The sequence below is a fragment of the Oncorhynchus nerka genome, linkage group LG19 (genome assembly GCF_034236695.1).
Source record: "Oncorhynchus nerka isolate Pitt River linkage group LG19, Oner_Uvic_2.0, whole genome shotgun sequence".
NCBI lineage: Eukaryota > Metazoa > Chordata > Actinopteri > Salmoniformes > Salmonidae > Oncorhynchus > Oncorhynchus nerka.
In genome coordinates, this window is record NC_088414.1 from 16,450,589 (window position 1) to 16,465,937 (window position 15,349).

Here is a 15,349-nt window from a genome sequence, read left to right on the forward strand (position 1 = left end):
AAATACAGAAATAAACACTTTTCCATAAACAAGGTCTATATTCATGTTTGATGCACTCTGTAAAGTAACCTTTTTGCAAGAGTGTTTAAACTAGATGATAGGAACACTGTGGACAATTGTCATCAAGTTGCAACCTTGAAATACAGAAATAAACACTTTTCCATAAACAAGGTCTAAATCATGTTTGATGCACTCTGTAACATGTTTGCAGTACTGTTTAATCTAGATGATAGGAACTAGATGATAGGAACACTGTGGACAATTTTCAGCAAGTTGCAACCTTGAAATACAGAAATAAACACTTTTCCATAAACAAGGTCTAAATCATGTTTGATGCACTCTGTAAAGTAAATTTTTGCATGAGTGTTTAAACTAGATGATAGGAACACTGTGGACAATTTTCAGCAAGTTGCAACCTTGAAATACAGAAATAAACACTTTTCCATAAACAAGGTCTAAATCATGTTTGATGCACTCTGTAACACATTTTTTTGCAGTACTGTTTAATCTAGATGATAGGAACACTTTAATCTAGATGAACACTGTGGACAATTTTCAGCAAGTTGCAACCTTGAAATACAGAAATAAACACTTTTCCATAAACAAGGTCTAAATCATGTTTGATGCACTCTGTAAGTTACATTTTTGCAGTACTGTTTAAACTAGATGATAGGAACACTGTGGACAATTTTCAGCAAGTTGCAACCTTGAAATACAGAAATAAACACTTTTCCATAAACAAGGTCTAAATCATGTTTGATGCACTCTGTAACATTTTTGCAGTACTGTTTAATCTAGATGATAGGAACACTGTGGACAATTTTCAGCAAGTTGCAACCTTGAAATACAGAAATAAACACTTTTCCATAAACAAGGTCTAAATCATGTTTGATGCACTCTGTAAGTTACATTTTTGCAGTACTGTTTAAACTAGATGATAGGAACACTGTGGACAATTTTCAGCAAGTTGCAACCTTGAAATACAGAAATAAACACTTTTCCATAAACAAGGTCTAAATCATGTTTGATGCACTCTGTAACATGTTTGCCAGTACTGTTTAATCTAGATGATAGAACACTTTAATCTAGATGAACACTGTGGACAATTTTCAGCAAGTTGCAACCTTGAAATACAGAAATAAACACTTTTCCATAAACAAGGTCTATATTCATGTTTGATGCACTCTGTAAGTTACATTTTTGCAGTACTGTTTAAACTAGATGATAGGAACACTGTGGACAATTTTCAGCAAGTTGCAACCTTGAAATACAGAAATAAACACTTTTCCATAAACAAGGTCTAAATCATGTTTGATGCACTCTGTAACATTTTTGCCAGTACTGTTTAATCTAGATGATTTTAATCTAGATGATAGGAACACTGTGGACAATTTTCAGCAAGTTGCAACCTTGAAATACAGAAATAAACACTTTTCCATAAACAAGGTCTAAATTTTTGCATGTTTGATGCACTCTTGCAACCTTGAAATACAGAAATAAACACTTTTCCATAAACAAGGTCTAAATCATGTTTGATGCACTCTGTTTTTTGCAGTACTGTTTAATCTAGATGATAGGAACACTGTGGACAATTTTCAGCAAGTTGCAACCTTGAAATACAGAAATAAACACTTTTCCATAAACAAGGTCTAAATCATGTTTGATGCACTCTGTAAGTTAACATTTTTGCAGTACTGTTTAAACTAGATGATAGGAACACTGTGGACAATTTTCAGCAAGTTGCAACCTTGAAATACAGAAATAAACACTTTTCCATAAACAAGGTCTAAATCATGTTTGATGCACTCTGTAACATGTTTGCCAGTACTGTTTAATCTAGATGATAGGAACACTTTAATCTAGATGATAGGAACACTGTGGACAATTTTCAGCAAGTTGCAACCTTGAAATACAGAAATAAACACTTTTCCATAAACAAGGTCTAAATCATGTTTGATGCACTCTGTAAGTTACATTTTTGCAGTACTGTTTAAACTAGATGATAGGAACACTGTGGACAATTTTCAGCAAGTTGCAACCTTGAAATACAGAAATAAACACTTTTCCATAAACAAGGTCTAAATCATGTTTGATGCACTCTGTAACATGTTTGCCAGTACTGTTTAATCTAGATGATAGGAACACTTTAATCTAGATGATAGGAACACTGTGGACAATTTTCAGCAAGTTGCAACCTTGAAATACAGAAATAAACACTTTTCCATAAACAAGGTCTAAATCATGTTTGATGCACTCTGTAACATTTTTGCAGTACTGTTTAAACTAGATGATAGGAACACTGTGGACAATTTTCAGCAAGTTGCAACCTTGAAATACAGAAATAAACACTTTTCCATAAACAAGGTCTAAATCATGTTTGATGCACTCTGTAACATTTTTGCATTTTTGCAGTACTGTTTAATCTAGATGATAGGAACACTGTGGACAATTTTCAGCAAGTTGCAACCTTGAAATACAGAAATAAACACTTTTCCATAAACAAGGTCTAAATCATGTTTGATGCACTCTGTAAGTAAACATTTTTGCCAGTACTGTTTAAACTAGATGATAGGAACACTGTGGACAATTTTCAGCAAGTTGCAACCTTGAAATACAGAAATAAACACTTTTCCATAAACAAGGTCTAAATCATGTTTGATGCACTCTGTAACATTTTTGCCAGTACTGTTTAATCTAGATGATAGGAACACTGATGATAGGAACACTGTGGACAATTTTCAGCAAGTTGCAACCTTGAAATACAGAAATAAACACTTTTCCATAAACAAGGTCTAAATCATGTTTGATGCACTCTGTAAGTTACATTTTTGCAGTACTGTTTAAACTAGATGATAGGAACACTGTGGACAATTTTCAGCAAGTTGCAACCTTGAAATACAGAAATAAACACTTTTCCATAAACAAGGTCTAAATCATGTTTGATGCACTCTGTAACATGTTTGCATTTTTGCTAGATGACTGTTTAAATCTAGATGATAGGAACACTGTGGACAATTTTCAGCAAGTTGCAACCTTGAAATACAGAAATAAACACTTTTCCATAAACAAGGTCTAAATCATGTTTGATGCACTCTGTAAGTTACATTTTTGCAGTACTGTTTAAACTAGATGATAGGAACACTGTGGACAATTTTCAGCAAGTTGCAACCTTGAAATACAGAAATAAACACTTTTCCATAAACAAGGTCTAAATCATGTTTGATGCACTCTGTAAGTTACATTTTTGCACTTGCAGTACTGTTTAAACTAGATGATAGGAACACTGTGGACAATTTTCAGCAAGTTGCAACCTTGAAATACAGAAATAAACACTTTTCCATAAACAAGGTCTAAATCATGTTTGATGCACTCTGTAAGTTACATTTTTGCAGTACTGTTTAAACTAGATGATAGGAACACTGTGGACAATTTTCAGCAAGTTGCAACCTTGAAATACAGAAATAAACACTTTTCCATAAACAAGGTCTAAATCATGTTTGATGCACTCTGTAACATGTTTGCCAGTACTGTTTAATCTAGATGATTTTAATCTAGATGATAGGAACACTGTGGACAATTTTCAGCAAGTTGCAACCTTGAAATACAGAAATAAACACTTTTCCATAAACAAGGTCTATATTCATGTTTGATGCACTCTGTAAGTTACATTTTTGCAGTACTGTTTAAACTAGATGATAGGAACACTGTGGACAATTTTCAGCAAGTTGCAACCTTGAAATACAGAAATAAACACTTTTCCATAAACAAGGTCTAAATCATGTTTGATGCACTCTGTAAGTTACATTTTTGCAGTACTGTTTAAACTAGATGATAGGAACACTGTGGACAATTTTCAGCAAGTTGCAACCTTGAAATACAGAAATAAACACTTTTCCATAAACAAGGTCTAAATCATGTTTGATGCACTCTGTAACATGTTTGCAGTACTGTTTAATCTAGATGATAGGAACACTGTGGACAATTTTCAGCAAGTTGCAACCTTGAAATACAGAAATAAACACTTTTCCATAAACAAGGTCTAAATCATGTTTGATGCACTCTGTAAGTTACATTTTTGCAGTAAAACTAGATGATAGGAACACTGTGGACAATTTTCATCAAGTTGCAACCTTGAAATACAGAAATAAACACTTTTCCATAAACAAGGTCTAAATCATGTTTGATGCACTCTGTAAGTAAACATTTTTGCAAGAGTGTTTAAACTAGATGATAGGAACACTGTGGACAATTTTCAGCAAGTTGCAACCTTGAAATACAGAAATAAACACTTTTCCATAAACAAGGTCTAAATCATGTTTGATGCACTCTGTAACATGTTTGCCAGTACTGTTTAATCTAGATGATAGGAACACTTTAATCTAGATGATAGGAACACTGTGGACAATTTTCAGCAAGTTGCAACCTTGAAATACAGAAATAAACACTTTTCCATAAACAAGGTCTAAATCATGTTTGATGCACTCTGTAAGTTACATTTTTGCAGTACTGTTTAAACTAGATGATAGGAACACTGTGGACAATTTTCAGCAAGTTGCAACCTTGAAATACAGAAATAAACACTTTTCCATAAACAAGGTCTAAATCATGTTTGATGCACTCTGTAAGTTACATTTTTGCAGTACTGTTTAAACTAGATGATAGGAACACTGTGGACAATTTTCAGCAAGTTGCAACCTTGAAATACAGAAATAAACACTTTTCCATAAACAAGGTCTAAATCATGTTTGATGCACTCTGTAAAGTAACATTTTTGCAGTACTGTTTAAACTAGATGATAGGAACACTGTGGACAATTTTCAGCAAGTTGCAACCTTGAAATACAGAAATAAACACTTTTCCATAAACAAGGTCTAAATCATGTTTGATGCACTCTGTAACATGTTTGCCAGTACTGTTTAATCTAGATGATAGGAACACTTTAATCTAGATGATAGGAACACTGTGGACAATTTTCAGCAAGTTGCAACCTTGAAATACAGAAATAAACACTTTTCCATAAACAAGGTCTAAATCATGTTTGATGCACTCTGTAAGTTACATTTTTGCAGTACTGTTTAAACTAGATGATAGGAACACTGTGGACAATTTTCAGCAAGTTGCAACCTTGAAATACAGAAATAAACACTTTTCCATAAACAAGGTCTATATTCATGTTTGATGCACTCTGTAAGTTACATTTTTGCAGTACTGTTTAAACTAGATGATAGGAACACTGTGGACAATTTTCAGCAAGTTGCAACCTTGAAATACAGAAATAAACACTTTTCCATAAACAAGGTCTAAATCATGTTTGATGCACTCTGTAACATTTTTGCCAGTACTGTTTAATCTAGATGATAGGAACACTGTGGACAATTTTCAGCAAGTTGCAACCTTGAAATACAGAAATAAACACTTTTCCATAAACAAGGTCTATATTCATGTTTGATGCACTCTGTAAGTTACATTTTTGCAGTACTGTTTAAACTAGATGATAGGAACACTGTGGACAATTTTCAGCAAGTTGCAACCTTGAAATACAGAAATAAACACTTTTCCATAAACAAGGTCTAAATCATGTTTGATGCACTCTGTAAGTTACATTTTTGCAGTACTGTTTAAACTAGATGATAGGAACACTGTGGACAATTTTCAGCAAGTTGCAACCTTGAAATACAGAAATAAACACTTTTCCATAAACAAGGTCTAAATCATGTTTGATGCACTCTGTAAGTAAACATTTTTGCCAGTACTGTTTAAACTAGATGATAGGAACACTGTGGACAATTTTCAGCAAGTTGCAACCTTGAAATACAGAAATAAACACTTTTCCATAAACAAGGTCTAAATCATGTTTGATGCACTCTGTAACATGTTTGCCAGTACTGTTTAATCTAGATGATAGGAACACTTTAATCTAGATGATAGGAACACTGTGGACAATTTTCAGCAAGTTGCAACCTTGAAATACAGAAATAAACACTTTTCCATAAACAAGGTCTAAATCATGTTTGATGCACTCTGTAAGTTACATTTTTGCAGTACTGTTTAAACTAGATGATAGGAACACTGTGGACAATTTTCAGCAAGTTGCAACCTTGAAATACAGAAATAAACACTTTTCCATAAACAAGGTCTAAATCATGTTTGATGCACTCTGTAAGTTACATTTTTGCAGTACTGTTTAAACTAGATGATAGGAACACTGTGGACAATTTTCAGCAAGTTGCAACCTTGAAATACAGAAATAAACACTTTTCCATAAACAAGGTCTAAATCATGTTTGATGCACTCTGTAACATGTTTGCCAGTACTGTTTAATCTAGATGATAGGAACACTGTGGACAATTTTCAGCAAGTTGCAACCTTGAAATACAGAAATAAACACTTTTCCATAAACAAGATGTTTGATGCACTCTGTAAGTTACATTTTTGCAGTACTGTTTAAACTAGATGATAGGAACACTGTGGACAATTTTCAGCAAGTTGCAACCTTGAAATACAGAAATAAACACTTTTCCATAAACAAGGTCTAAATCATGTTTGATGCACTCTGTAAAGTAACATTTTTGCATGAGTGTTTAAACTAGATGATAGGAACACTGTGGACAATTTTCAGCAAGTTGTAACCTTGAAATACAGAAAAACACTTTTCCATAAACAAGGTCTAAATCATGTTTGATGCACTCTGTAACATTTTTGCAGTTTAAACTAGATGATAGGAACACTGTGGACAATTTTCAGCAAGTTGCAACCTTGAAATACAGAAATAAACACTTTTCCATAAACAAGGTCTAAATCATGTTTGATGCACTCTGTAAAGTAAACATTTTTGCATTACTGTTTAAACTAGATGATAGGAACACTGTGGACAATTTTCAGCAAGTTGCAACCTTGAAATACAGAAATAAACACTTTTCCATAAACAAGGTCTAAATCATGTTTGATGCACTCTGTAACATGTTTGCCAGTACTGTTTAATCTAGATGATAGGAACACTTTAATCTAGATGATAGGAACACTGTGGACAATTTTCAGCAAGTTGCAACCTTGAAATACAGAAATAAACACTTTTCCATAAACAAGGTCTATATTCATGTTTGATGCACTCTGTAAGTTACATTTTTGCAGTACTGTTTAAACTAGATGATAGGAACACTGTGGACAATTTTCAGCAAGTTGCAACCTTGAAATACAGAAATAAACACTTTTCCATAAACAAGGTCTAAATCATGTTTGATGCACTCTGTAACATGTACCATGTACTCTGCCAGTACTGTTTAATCTAGATGATAGGAACACTTTAATCTAGATGATAGGAACACTGTGGACAATTTTCAGCAAGTTGCAACCTTGAAATACAGAAATAAACACTTTTCCATAAACAAGGTCTATATTCATGTTTGATGCACTCTGTAAGTAAACATTTTTGCATTACCGTTTAATCTAGATGATAGGAACACTGTGGACAATTTTCAGCAAGTTGCAACCTTGAAATACAGAAATAAACACTTTTCCATAAACAAGGTCTAAATCATGTTTGATGCACTCTGTAACATTTTGCAGCTGTTTAATCTAGATGATAGGAACACTGTGGACAATTTTCAGCAAGTTGCAACCTTGAAATACAGAAATAAACACTTTTCCATAAACAAGGTCTATATTCATGTTTGATGCACTCTGTAAGTTACATTTTTGCAGTACTGTTTAAACTAGATGATAGGAACACTGTGGACAATTTTCAGCAAGTTGCAACCTTGAAATACAGAAATAAACACTTTTCCATAAACAAGGTCTAAATCATGTTTGATGCACTCTGTAAAGTAAAATTTTTGCAGTACTGTTTAAACTAGATGATAGGAACACTGTGGACAATTTTCAGCAAGTTGCAACCTTGAAATACAGAAATAAACACTTTTCCATAAACAAGGTCTAAATTCATGTTTGATGCACTCTGTAAGTTACATTTTTGCAGTACTGTTTAAACTAGATGATAGGAACACTGTGGACAATTTTCAGCAAGTTGCAACCTTGAAATACAGAAATAAACACTTTTCCATAAACAAGGTCTAAATCATGTTTGATGCACTCTGTAACATTTTGCAGTACTGTTTAATCTAGATGATAGGAACACTGTGGACAATTTTCAGCAAGTTGCAACCTTGAAATACAGAAATAAACACTTTTCCATAAACAAGGTCTATATTCATGTTTGATGCACTCTGTAAGTTACATTTTTGCAGTACTGTTTAAACTAGATGATAGGAACACTGTGGACAATTTTCAGCAAGTTGCAACCTTGAAATACAGAAATAAACACTTTTCCATAAACAAGGTCTAAATCATGTTTGATGCACTCTGTAAAGTAAAATTTTTGCATGAGTGTTTAAACTAGATGATAGGAACACTGTGGACAATTTTCAGCAAGTTGCAACCTTGAAATACAGAAATAAACACTTTTCCATAAACAAGGTCTAAATCATGTTTGATGCACTCTGTAAGTTACATTTTTGCAGTACTGTTTAAACTAGATGATAGGAACACTGTGGACAATTTTCAGCAAGTTGCAACCTTGAAATACAGAAATAAACACTTTTCCATAAACAAGGTCTAAATCATGTTTGATGCACTCTGTAACATGTAAACATTTTTGCAGTACTGTTTAATCTAGATGATAGGAACACTGTGGACAATTTTCAGCAAGTTGCAACCTTGAAATACAGAAATAAACACTTTTCCATAAACAAGGTCTAAATCATGTTTGATGCACTCTGTAACATGTTTGCCAGTACTGTTTAATCTAGATGATAGGAACACTTTAATCTAGATGATAGGAACACTGTGGACAATTTTCAGCAAGTTGCAACCTTGAAATACAGAAATAAACACTTTTCCATAAACAAGGTCTAAATCATGTTTGATGCACTCTGTAAGTTACATTTTTGCAGTACTGTTTAAACTAGATGATAGGAACACTGTGGACAATTTTCAGCAAGTTGCAACCTTGAAATACAGAAATAAACACTTTTCCATAAACAAGGTCTAAATCATGTTTGATGCACTCTGTAACATGTTTGCCAGTACTGTTTAATCTAGATGATAGGAACACTTTAATCTAGATGATAGGAACACTGTGGACAATTTTCAGCAAGTTGCAACCTTGAAATACAGAAATAAACACTTTTCCATAAACAAGGTCTAAATCATGTTTGATGCACTCTGTAAAGTAAAATTTTTGCATGAGTGTTTAAACTAGATGATAGGAACACTGTGGACAATTTTCAGCAAGTTGCAACCTTGAAATACAGAAATAAACACTTTTCCATAAACAAGGTCTAAATCATGTTTGATGCACTCTGTAACATTTTTGCAGTACTGTTTAATCTAGATGATAGGAACACTGTGGACAATTTTCAGCAAGTTGCAACCTTGAAATACAGAAATAAACACTTTTCCATAAACAAGGTCTAAATCATGTTTGATGCACTCTGTAAGTAAACATTTTTGCCAGTACTGTTTAAACTAGATGATAGGAACACTGTGGACAATTTTCAGCAAGTTGCAACCTTGAAATACAGAAATAAACACTTTTCCATAAACAAGGTCTAAATCATGTTTGATGCACTCTGTAACATGTTTGCCAGTACTGTTTAATCTAGATGATAGGAACACTTTAATCTAGATGATAGGAACACTGTGGACAATTTTCAGCAAGTTGCAACCTTGAAATACAGAAATAAACACTTTTCCATAAACAAGGTCTATATTCATGTTTGATGCACTCTGTAAGTTACATTTTTGCAGTACTGTTTAAACTAGATGATAGGAACACTGTGGACAATTTTCAGCAAGTTGCAACCTTGAAATACAGAAATAAACACTTTTCCATAAACAAGGTCTAAATCATGTTTGATGCACTCTGTAACATGTTTGCCAGTACTGTTTAATCTAGATGATAGGAACACTTTAATCTAGATGATAGGAACACTGTGGACAATTTTCAGCAAGTTGCAACCTTGAAATACAGAAATAAACACTTTTCCATAAACAAGGTCTATATTCATGTTTGATGCACTCTGTAAGTTACATTTTTGCAGTACTGTTTAAACTAGATGATAGGAACACTGTGGACAATTTTCAGCAAGTTGCAACCTTGAAATACAGAAATAAACACTTTTCCATAAACAAGGTCTAAATCATGTTTGATGCACTCTGTAAGTTACATTTTTGCAGTACTGTTTAAACTAGATGATAGGAACACTGTGGACAATTTTCAGCAAGTTGCAACCTTGAAATACAGAAATAAACACTTTTCCATAAACAAGGTCTAAATCATGTTTGATGCACTCTGTATGTAAACATTTTTGCCAGTACTGTTTAATCTAGATGATAGGAACACTGTGGACAATTTTCAGCAAGTTGCAACCTTGAAATACAGAAATAAACACTTTTCCATAAACAAGGTCTAAATCATGTTTGATGCACTCTGTAACATTTTTGCAGTACTGTTTAATCTAGATGATAGGAACACTGTGGACAATTTTCAGCAAGTTGCAACCTTGAAATACAGAAATAAACACTTTTCCAAAACAAGGTCTAGATGTTTGATGCACTCTGTAAGAACAAACTGATGGAAGACAAATTTTCAGCAAGTTGCAACCTTGAAATACAGAAATAAACACTTTTCCATAAACAAGGTCTATATTCATGTTTGATGCACTCTGTAAGTTATATTTTTGCAGTACTGTTTAAACTAGATGATAGGAACACTGTGGACAATTTTCAGCAAGTTGCAACCTTGAAATACAGAAATAAACACTTTTCCATAAACAAGGTCTAAATCATGTTTGATGCACTCTGTATGTAAACATTTTTGCCAGTACTGTTTAATCTAGATGATAGGAACACTGTGGACAATTTTCAGCAAGTTGCAACCTTGAAATACAGAAATAAACACTTTTCCATAAACAAGGTCTAAATCATGTTTGATGCACTCTGTAAAGTAAATTTTTGCAGACTGTTTAAACTAGATGATAGGAACACTGTGGACAATTTTCAGCAAGTTGCAACCTTGAAATACAGAAATAAACACTTTTCCATAAACAAGGTCTAAATCATGTTTGATGCACTCTGTAACATGTTTGCCAGTACTGTTTAATCTAGATGATAGGAACACTGTGGACAATTTTCAGCAAGTTGCAACCTTGAAATACAGAAATAAACACTTTTCCATAAACAAGGTCTAAATCATGTTTGATGCACTCTGTAAAGTAAACATTTTTGCAAGAGTGTTTAAACTAGATGATAGGAACACTGTGGACAATTTTCAGCAAGTTGCAACCTTGAAATACAGAAATAAACACTTTTCCATAAACAAGGTCTAAATCATGTTTGATGCACTCTGTAACATGTTTGCCAACATTTTTGCAGTACTGTTTAATCTAGATGATAGGAACACTGTGGACAATTTTCAGCAAGTTGCAACCTTGAAATACAGAAATAAACACTTTTCCATAAACAAGGTCTAAATCATGTTTGATGCACTCTGTAACATTTTTGCAGTACTGTTTAATCTAGATGATAGGAACACTGTGGACAATTTTCAGCAAGTTGCAACCTTGAAATACAGAAATAAACACTTTTCCATAAACAAGGTCTATATTCATGTTTGATGCACTCTGTAAGTTACATTTTTGCAGTACTGTTTAAACTAGATGATAGGAACACTGTGGACAATTTTCAGCAAGTTGCAACCTTGAAATACAGAAATAAACACTTTTCCATAAACAAGGTCTATATTCATGTTTGATGCACTCTGTAAGTTACATTTTTGCAGTACTGTTTAAACTAGATGATAGGAACACTGTGGACAATTTTCAGCAAGTTGCAACCTTGAAATACAGAAATAAACACTTTTCCATAAACAAGGTCTAAATCATGTTTGATGCACTCTGTAACATGTTTGCCAGTACTGTTTAATCTAGATGATAGGAACACTGTGGACAATTTTCAGCAAGTTGCAACCTTGAAATACAGAAATAAACACTTTTCCATAAACAAGGTCTAAATCATGTTTGATGCACTCTGTAAAGTAAAATTTTTGCATGAGTGTTTAAACTAGATGATAGGAACACTGTGGACAATTTTCAGCAAGTTGCAACCTTGAAATACAGAAATAAACACTTTTCCATAAACAAGGTCTAAATCATGTTTGATGCACTCTGTAAGTAAACATTTTTGCCAGTACTGTTTAATCTAGATGATAGGAACACTGTGGACAATTTTCAGCAAGTTGCAACCTTGAAATACAGAAATAAACACTTTTCCATAAACAAGGTCTAAATCATGTTTGATGCACTCTGTAAAGTAACATTTTTGCAGTACTGTTTAAACTAGATGATAGGAACACTGTGGACAATTTTCAGCAAGTTGCAACCTTGAAATACAGAAATAAACACTTTTCCATAAACAAGGTCTAAATCATGTTTGATGCACTCTGTAAGTAAACATTTTTGCCAGTACTGTTTAATCTAGATGATAGGAACACTGTGGACAATTTTCAGCAAGTTGCAACCTTGAAATACAGAAATAAACACTTTTCCATAAACAAGGTCTAAATCATGTTTGATGCACTCTGTAACATTTTTGCAGTACTGTTTAAACTAGATGATACACTGTGGACAATTTTCAGCAAGTTGCAACCTTGAAATACAGAAATAAACACTTTTCCATAAACAAGGTCTATATTCATGTTTGATGCACTCTGTAAGTTACATTTTTGCAGTACTGTTTAAACTAGATGATAGGAACACTGTGGACAATTTTCAGCAAGTTGCAACCTTGAAATACAGAAATAAACACTTTTCCATAAACAAGGTCTAAATTCATGTTTGATGCACTCTGTAAGTTATATTTTTGCAGTACTGTTTAAACTAGATGATAGGAACACTGTGGACAATTTTCAGCAAGTTGCAACCTTGAAATACAGAAATAAACACTTTTCCATAAACAAGGTCTAAATCATGTTTGATGCACTCTGTAAAGTAACATTTTTGCCAGTACTGTTTAATCTAGATGATAGGAACACTGTGGACAATTTTCAGCAAGTTGCAACCTTGAAATACAGAAATAAACACTTTTCCATAAACAAGGTCTATATTCATGTTTGATGCACTCTGTAAGTTACATTTTTGCAGTACTGTTTAAACTAGATGATAGGAACACTGTGGACAATTTTCAGCAAGTTGCAACCTTGAAATACAGAAATAAACACTTTTCCATAAACAAGGTCTAAATCATGTTTGATGCACTCTGTAAAACATTTTTGCCAGTACTGTTTAATCTAGATGATAGGAACACTTTAAAAGTTGCAACCTTGAAATGAAATAAACACTTTTCCATAAACAAGGTCTAAATCATGTTTGACAATTTTCAGCAAACTAGATGATTGCAATTTTCAGCTTGAAAATACAGAAATAAACACTTTTCCATAAACAAGGTCTAAATCATGTTTGATGCACTCTGTAAGTTACATTTTTGCAGTACTGTTTAAACTAGATGATAGGAACACTGTGGACAATTTTCAGCAAGTTGCAACCTTGAAATACAGAAATAAACACTTTTCCATAAACAAGGTCTAAATCATGTTTGATGCACTCTGTAAGTTACATTTTTGCAGTACTGTTTAAACTAGATGATAGGAACACTGTGGACAATTTTCAGCAAGTTGCAACCTTGAAATACAGAAATAAACACTTTTCCATAAACAAGGTCTAAATCATGTTTGATGCACTCTGTAAGTTATTTTTTGCAGTACTGTTTAAACTAGATGATAGGAACACTGTGGACAATTTTCAGCAAGTTGCAACCTTGAAATACAGAAATAAACACTTTTCCATAAACAAGGTCTAAATCATGTTTGATGCACTCTGTAAGTAAACATTTTTGCCAGTACTGTTTAATCTAGATGATAGGAACACTGTGGACAATTTTCAGCAAGTTGCAACCTTGAAATACAGAAATAAACACTTTTCCATAAACAAGGTCTAAATCATGTTTGATGCACTCTGTAAAGTAACATTTTTGCATGAGTGTTTAAACTAGATGATAGGAACACTGTGGACAATTTTCAGCAAGTTGCAACCTTGAAATACAGAAATAAACACTTTTCCATAAACAAGGTCTAAATCATGTTTGATGCACTCTGTAAGTTACATTTTTGCAGTACTGTTTAAACTAGATGATAGGAACACTGTGGACAATTTTCAGCAAGTTGCAACCTTGAAATACAGAAATAAACACTTTTCCATAAACAAGGTCTAAATCATGTTTGATGCACTCTGTAAGTAAACATTTTTGCCAGTACTGTTTAATCTAGATGATAGGAACACTGTGGACAATTTAAAAGTTGCAACCTTGAAATACAGAAATAAACACTTTTCCATAAACAAGGTCTAAATCATGTTTGAACACTGTGGACAATTTTCAATTTTCAAGTTGCAACCTTGAAATACAGAAATAAACACTTTTCCATAAACAAGGTCTATATTCATGTTTGATGCACTCTGTAAGTTACATTTTTGCAGTACTGTTTAAACTAGATGATAGGAACACTGTGGACAATTTTCAGCAAGTTGCAACCTTGAAATACAGAAATAAACACTTTTCCATAAACAAGGTCTAAATCATGTTTGATGCACTCTGTAAGTTACATTTTTGCAGTACTGTTTAAACTAGATGATAGGAACACTGTGGACAATTTTCAGCAAGTTGCAACCTTGAAATAGAGAAATAAACACTTTTCCATAAACAAGGTCTATATTCATGTTTGATTGCACTCTGTAAGTTATATTTTTGCAGTACTGTTTTAACTAGATGATAGGAACACTGTGGACAATTTTCAGCAAGTTGCAACCTTGAAATAGAGAAATAAACACTTTTCCATAAACAAGGTCTAAATCATGTTTGATGCACTCTGTAACATGTTTGCCAGTACTGTTTAATCTAGATGATAGGAACACTGTGGACAATTTTCAGCAAGTTGCAACCTTGAAATACAGAAATAAACACTTTTCCATAAACAAGGTCTAAATCATGTTTGATGCACTCTGTAAAGTAACATTTTTGCAAGAGTGTTTAAATTAGATGATAGGAACACTGTGGACAATTGTCATCAAAGTTGCAACCTTGAAATACAGAAATAAACACTTTTCCATAAACAAGGTCTATATTCATGTTTGATGCACTCTGTAAGTTACATTTTTGCAGTACTGTTTAAACTAGATGATAGGAACACTGTGGACAATTTTCAGCAAGTTGCAACCTTGAAATACAGAAATAAACACTTTTC